General features: G+C 45.8%; 1 non-coding gene across 1 annotated transcript; it reads right to left on the bottom strand.

Annotated features, from left to right (window-relative positions):
* Window positions 1–5180: 5180 nt before the first annotated feature.
* On the bottom strand, window positions 5181–5286 carry LOC138590445 (U6 spliceosomal RNA). The gene has a single exon (XR_011307965.1). It is a non-coding gene; the product is annotated as a U6 spliceosomal RNA (small nuclear RNA).
* Window positions 5287–7861: the final 2575 nt, after the last annotated feature.

The raw sequence follows: 7861 nt of genomic DNA, 5'->3' as shown, positions 1-7861 counted from the left end.
AAATTGCAGGAGGGCAGATTTGATTCAATTTCAATTGATTGCAGAAATTGAGGTTATGCCCCACTGATGTAAATATTGCAATATTTGGATAATTGCAGTTTTATGAGCTGAAAATACTGTTTGTAAGCAAGTTTGAATGTACAAAGTGCAAAACATTGCCCCTCTGCGTCTGGAAACAATATACTTACTCTGACACTTTCGTGCATACGCTCTGAATACCTGTCTATACCAATACCATTTTTAGTCATTAATAAACGCTATTTTATCTTATATTTCAGTTTGTCCATGTCATTGGTGACTCATATTTGAGATCCTTTGTGAACCGCCATGTCGCCATGCCAAAGGGCCGGTTCTGCTTTGGCTTCATGTCTGGAGGAGATGCTGATGCTTTGCGAAGAGAAATCTATCACGCTTCTGACCCTCCTCTTACTCTGGATGTGGTATGCCTACTTGGACCAAGCAACAACCTTATGTCCAGCTTCACCACTGAGATGGCAGCAAGAGATTTCAAATCTCCTCTACAGATTGCCCTGTACTAGGGGTTGCATGACTTCTGATTTTTTCAGATAGACATTTCTATCAATAAAGTCGACATATCGTTGATGTCATCACATACATGCGTGCAAAAAACACAGAGGGCCCTATTTAGATGGCGGAAGGCGCACAGTCTAAACCGCATGGTGCTAAGTGATTTAGGGCGTGTCTGACGCACTTCTGCTAGTTAGACTGCGCACAATCTGGGCGGAAACCAAGGAGCAAAGAGATTGGCTAAAGTCCCTTGATTATTCATAGGTGTGTTTTTTCCATAACATGAACGAAACCAATCAGAGTGTCGTCTCTTATTCCCTGTAAGAGCCCGGAGCGCCTGTATGCAGGCATATTGCCATTTACATGGTGGATTTCAGTCATTCTTTTTATATAAACCAGACCCCAATAGGCATATTTACGGTGGCCGGCAAGGGCAAACGCGCTGCAACAACCAAAGCGATTTCGATTAGAAGAAACGAGCTGCAAATTCAGAAACAATGTAAATTAAAAAACACATGCGAAAGTCCAAAACAAATTCAACGAAGGTAACACGCTGCAAATAAAAAAAACTGCTGCAAAAAGCCAAAACAAATACATTAACATCAAACGCGCTGTAAATACAGAAACGATGCAAAGCCAAAAACACACAAACCCAGAAAACACATGCAAAACAAAATGCTGCCAATACAGCCATCACAACGGAAGTGCTCCAGGCCTGTAGGGGGCACTCGGTGTGACAGGTGTATTATTAACGGGAGAGAGAGGGAGACGAGACAGTGAATGTATTACTTCTCAGACTTTCTAATGTTAGATGCTGCTGGAGCGGAGCGTCTCTGTTGGTCATGTACTACTGACAACTTTAAAGCATGAGCAAAGAATTCACACAACTTTTGTTGAGACACGGATCCTGATTAACTGATAGCTTTGCTAAAGTAACCGTTGCTAATTATAGCTTCCGTTAGCCGTACAGCTAGTGGTTCTTTATGATTACTCTATGATTTTTTTTTCTAGTACACTCACTGTGTAGAACTCTATATATCTTATGGATATGGTATTACTATCAACAACCTTGTGTTGAGTGAGGGGCTGCTTGGATGCTAACGTGGACCTACCAGAATTCACTACATTCAGAGTGGACAGGGAGGCAAAGCGCAGTGGCAAGCGTAAAGGAGGGGGTCTCGCACTGTTTATTAACAACAGATGGTGCAACAAGGACATGCTACGGTTAAGGAGATCACGTGTAGCAGGGACATTGAGCTGCTAGCAGTAGGTCTCAGACCTTATTACATGTCGAGGGAGTTTTCACATGCCATTGTTGTTTGTCTTTACATCCCTCCACAGGCGCATGCAGAGACTGCATGTGACGTCATTCACTCCACCATCGCGAGACTGCAAACCCAGCACCCAGAGGCATTCATTGCTAACTGATCACCACCTGGTGGTGAGTTGGATCAGATGGCGGGGGAGGTTGTCGGATAGACCTGGTAAACCTAAAGGTGTAGTGAGGGTGAGCTGGGAACGTCTGGCGGAGGCCCCCGTCCGCGAGGTCTTCAACTCCCACCTCTGGAAGAATTTCTCTTGCACCCCAGGGGAGGTTGGGGACATGGAATCTGAATGGGCCGTGTTCAAAGCTTCCATTGTGGAGTTGTGGCCAGAAGGCTGTCGGTGCCTGTCGTGGCGGCAACCTTAGAACCTGTTGGTGGACACCAATGGTGAGGGAAGAAGTCAGGCTGAAGAAGGAGGCCTTTTGGGTTTGGTTAGCCCAGGGGTCTCCAGAGGCAGCAGACAGGTACCGAGTGGCCAGAAGGGCTGCAGCTTCAGTGGTTGTGGAAACAAAAACCCAGGTGTGGGGGGAGTTCGGGGAGGCTATGGAGAAGGACTTTCTGTTGGCCTTAAAGAGGTTCTGGCAAACCATTAGACGACTCAGAAAGGGGAAGCAGGGATTGGCTCACGCTGTTTTCAGCAGGGGTGGAGAACTGCTGACCCGGATTAGGGATATTGTCGGGTGGTGGACGGATCACTTTGAGGAACTCCTGAACCCAGCCAACACGTCCTCTAAAGAGGAGGCAGAGTCTGAAGGTCCAGGGTAAGCGTTATCTTTAGCTGTGGCAGAGGTCGCTGAGGTCGTCAAGAAGCTCCTCAGTGGCTAGGCACCAGGTGTAGATGAGATTCGCCCTGAGATGCTGCAGGCTCTGGACATTGTTTGGGCTGTCGTGGCTGACACGCCTCTTCAATGTCGCGTGGAGGTCAGGGACAGTACCTGTGGAATGGCAGACCGGGGTGGTGGTTCCCATTTTCAAAAAGGGGGACCGAATGGTGTGTCCCAACTATCGGGGTAAACACTTCTCAGCCTCCCAGGTAAAGTTTATTCCAGGGTGCTGGAAAGGAGGCTACAGGAGGAACAATGTGGATTCCAACCTGGCCGTGGAACAGTGGACATGGGCGCTGGGCATGGCAGTTTGCTCATCCAGTCTACATGTGCTTTGTGGACTTGGAGAAGGCCTATGATTGTGTCCCCGGGGGGGGGGGTCCTGTGGGGGGTACTGCGGGAGTATGGGGTACCGGGGCCGTTGGTAGGAGCCACCCGGTTGCTGTATAACCAAAGTGAGAGCTGTGGCCGCATCTTTGGCACAAAGTCAAACACGTTCCCGGTGTGTGTTGGCCTCCACCATGGTTGTCCCTTGTCACCGATTCTGTTTGTAATTTTCATGGACAGGATCTCAAGGCGCAGCCAGGGGGAGGAGGGTTTTCAGTTTGGGGACCTCAGAATTTCTGCTTTTTGCAGATGATGTTGTCCTGTTGGCTTCATCAAGCTGGGACCTCCAGCAGGCATTGGGGCAGTTTGCAGCCGAGTGGGACGCAGTTGGAATGACAGTCAGCCCCTCCAAGTCTGAGGCCATGGTTCTCTGCCGGAAAACGGTGGATTGCCCCCTCCGGGTGGGGGAGTGAGTATCTGCCTCAAGTGAAGGAGTTTGAGTATCCCGGGGTCTTGTTCACGAATGAGGGTAAAATGGATTGGAGATTGACAGGCGGATCGCTACACCATCAGCAGTAATGTGAGCGTTGTGGTTAAGCGGGAGCTGAGCCCGAAGGCAAAGCTTCCGATTTGCCGGCCGATCTATGTTCCCACCCTTACCTATTGTCACGAGCTTTGGGTAGAGACCGAAAGAATGAGATCACAGATACAAGCAGCCGAAATGAGTTTCCCACGGAGGGTGTCTGGGCTCAGCCCTAGAGATAGGGTAAGGAGCTCGGAGATCCGGGGGGAGGTCGGAGTAGAACCGCTTCTCCTTTGCATCGAAAGGAGCCTGTTGAGGTGGTTCGGGCAACTGGTTAGGATGCCTCCTGGGCACCTCCCTTTTGAGGTTTTCCGGGCACGTCCAACTGGGAGGAGTCCCCGGGGCAGACCCAGAGCTCGCTGGAGGGATTATATATCCCGTCTGGCCTGGGAACGCCTCAGAATCCCCCAGGAAGATATGCAAAACGTTGCTGAGGTGAGGGACATCTGGGTCACCTTGCTGAGCCTGCTGCCACCGCGACCTGACCCGGATAAGCGGAAGATAATGGAAGGATGGATGGATGGTCTATTTCTCATAATTTTGAGCTTTAATCTGTTAACGAAGTCTTCTTCTCTCATAATTTTGTCTTTTTCTCTCAGTTTTGTCTTTTTTATCTCATGAAGACTTTTTCTTGTAATTCTGTTTTTTTTTAATCTCTGACTTTTTCTCAATTTTTTTCATTTTCATCTCATGACTTTTTCCTCATAATTTTGACTTTTTATCTCAACTTTGTCTTCTCTCATAATTTTGTTTTTCAATGTTTTTCATTGTTATCTATTTTATCAAATTTGTCTGATTCTCTCATTAGTGTCTTTTTCTCTCATTTTTTTCATTTTCATCTCATGACCTATTCTCATAATTTGGACTTTGTCTCTTAACTCTTTTTTTCTCTTAATTTTGTCTTTTTTTCTCATGATTCTTTTTTCTCATTATTTTTTTTATCTCATCATGATCCTTTTCTTCTTTTGTCTTATGACTTTCACATAATTTTTTTTTCTCTCTTAATTTTCTGTTTCTCTCATAATTTTCTTTTTCTCTTAATTTTTCATTATCTCAGGACTTTTTCTCTCATCATTTTGTCTTTATCTCTGACTTTTTCTCAAGGTTGTCTTTTTCTGTCTTAATTTTTTTGTTATCTCATTACTTCCTCAGAATTCTGACTTTTTATCTCTTAACTATTCTTCTCTCATAATTTTGTTTTTTTTCTCATGATTTTTTCATTTTCATCTCATGACTTTTTGTTATAATTTGAACTTTTTTCTCAGAATTTTGTCTTTTTGTTTCATTTTTGTCTCAAATTTTTTTTGTCTCATCATTTTTTACTTTTTCTCATATTTTTTCCATTTTCATCTCATGACTTTTTCTCAGAGGAATAAGAATAAAGATGGAACAGAGCAGGTTCAGGTGGTTTTGTGGTAGTTTTCCTTGGATAAACAGTTTAAAACAGTTTGTTCAGAGAGTATGAAACATCATCTCTGCTGCTTTCTCTGCAGTACTATGCTGCTGCCACGGCCAGCGCTTTTTCACCCTATTCACCAACTATGGAGGAAATATTGAATTAATTATATATATATTTTATCATGAAAAAAACCTGAAAAGAAGGAACGCTTCACGAATTTGCGTGTCATCCTTGCGCAGGGGCCATGCTAATCTTCTCTGTATCGTTCCAATTTTAATATATGTGTTAGAGAACTAACACAATGATTTAAAAAACCCCATCTGTATCTAGAGTGGTCTGTCAGATGACCTCCTCCACTCATGGTGCGGGTCCCAGTGAGGTTAGTGAGGGTTAAGAAAGCTAATCATAAAGAAGAACACTGGAAAGAGGTCTGGATGCTGTGCTGTGGTTTCTGTATCTGTTATAATCATAATGGCTCAGTAGGACCCACTCTGGTTCTGCCTGAGTTGGTCCGTGTTCAGTTGGAGGATTGCAGAGGCATGATGGGAGATTTAGGCACACTGTGGTGATGTCAGACCACAGGGATTGGATCGCTGAGGGAGCGAGAACAAAGGCTGACTCAACGCCCCTCCCCCGGCAGTTGACGCAAAGGGACTCTGACACCCTCAGGGGTAGGAGGGGGTTGGTCAGAGATCAGTGTGTGCTGGTAGAGAGACACTGTGGGAGACACTGGGGGAGTGGGGAGAGAGAAGGGGGCATGAGAAAAGGAACCGGTCTGGTCTGACTTACGTCATTCCTTCAAGCCGGAAGAGATGAGGCAGACTCTCGCAGCAGAAGCAGCAGAAGGAAACTTCCTTGACGTCTGGATCCTGCTTCAAAAAACACAGAAAATATAACACAACTGAATCCCAGGAGATTCATCTGAACCTCAGCCTGGAGCTGGTCTCACTTTAAACCCAGCCATGCAGCTCAAAAACCCTGCTTATGCTGTTTTTGTTCTGCTGCAAAATGAATGAGAAACTAAAGCTGAGCTGGACTGAATCTAAAGATATTCTTCCATTCTTTTGGTCTGTTTGCTGCTTTTGAACATTAGATAGGTGTATCTGAATGTCTGTTGGCTAAAATCTGCCACAAATGCCATTATTTTTGCGTGTAAGCTGTAAAGGCAGAAAGAGAAACCATTTCCCTGTTTGTCAAAAAATTGTAGCTGTGGTTATACCAACCTGCCACTGGGTGTCGCTGTCTGGCTTCTCTTCAGGAGGATTCTTGGATACTGCTGTAGTGTGCATCTCCATCCTGTTCTACTCCCCCACCAATCTCTGATCCCATTGGCTGTAGTCTGACAACGACCTGTTAACATGCCGCAGCACATAGCCAGAAATATGAGAATAAGAAATAAATAGTCAAAATTAAGAGTGAAAAAGACAAAATTATAAGAGAATAAGACGAAATCCAAGATGGCGCCACGCATGGCTATCTCGGTGTGTTGTTGCGTGTTGTTTTGTCTTGTCTTGTTTGTAAATACCATTTTTTGCCAAAACACACGCAGCTCTTACTCCAGAAAAGAACTTAAGGACATAAGGACTACAACACCATTAGACTTATTTTCCTCTTTCATATGGAATCTGTGGAATTATTGGACATTCTGGTCAAAGGTTCCCTCACCTTTGCCAATGCAGTGAAACGCAGGAGGAGAGGGAAACGGGCCGGCACGCTTGCGTGTCTACGCCTCCAGGGACTACGCACTGCTTTACCCGGTATTTTTCTCTCCAACGTGCGTTCACTGTGCAATTAACTGGACAAACTTCGGCTACTGGTGGGAAGAAACAGAGACTTTTCTACATCTTCTGGTTTGTGCTTCACAGAGACGTGTCTGTGTCCGATACCAGACTCTGCAATGCAGCTGGCAGGATTCCAACTTTACAGAGTGGACCGTGACACACAACTTTCCGGCAAAACAAAAGGTGGAGGTGGAGTTTTTATATCAACAGTGGCTGGTGTACAGCAATTAACGTGATACAGCAGCATTGTTCTCCTGGTTTGGAATATCTTTTCATTAATTGTAAGCCCTTCTACTCCCCCCGTGAGTTCGCTTCATTTATTCTGGTTGGTGTTTACATTCCACCGCATGCCAACGCGCAGGAGGCACAGCGCACGCTAGCCGACCAGATCCTGTGTGTGGAGCGGACAAACCCGGGCTCCTTAGTTATTGTCCTCGGGGATTTTAACACAAAGGTAACCTCAGCCATGAACTCCCAAAGTACAGACAGTTTATTCAAATGCCCAACCAGAGAGGAGAATGTTTTGGATCACTGTTACACCACAGTGAGCAGAGCTTGTCACTCCGTCCCCCGTGCTGCACTGGGTCACTCTGACCATGTCATGATCCATCTGATTCCTGCGTACAGGCAGAAGTTAAAGATCTGTAAACCTGTGGTGAGGACATCATAAAAGTGGACCAGTGATGCTGTGGAGGATCTTCAGGCATGCTTAGACTGTATGGATTAGGAAGCTTTCAGGACTGCTACCAACAGTCTGGATGAGTAAACAGAGGCTGTGACGTCATACATCAGCTTCTGTGAGGACTGCTGTGTAACAGCACGCACCACAATGAGTTACAACAACGACAAGCCCTGGTTCACAGCCAAACTCAGACGGCTGAGGCAGTCAAAGGAGGAGGCGTTCAGGAGTGGGGACAAAAATGGCTACAAACAGGCTAAATACACCTTCAGCCGGGCAGTGAGAGAAGCTAAGCGTCTGTACTCTGATAAACAACAACAGCAGTTTTCAGGGTGAGATGCTGGCTCAGTCTGGAAGGGTCTCAAACAGCTCACCAGCTACAAGCCAAAAAAACCCCACCCTGCTAATGACCTAT

The sequence above is a fragment of the Semicossyphus pulcher genome, unplaced genomic scaffold (genome assembly GCF_022749685.1).
Source record: "Semicossyphus pulcher isolate SPU_LCO1_2020_fin unplaced genomic scaffold, fSemPul1.0.p SCAF_13, whole genome shotgun sequence".
NCBI lineage: Eukaryota > Metazoa > Chordata > Actinopteri > Labriformes > Labridae > Semicossyphus > Semicossyphus pulcher.
The sequence above is the reverse complement of the archived record's forward strand: the minus strand, read 5'-3'. Positions and strand labels throughout refer to the sequence as shown.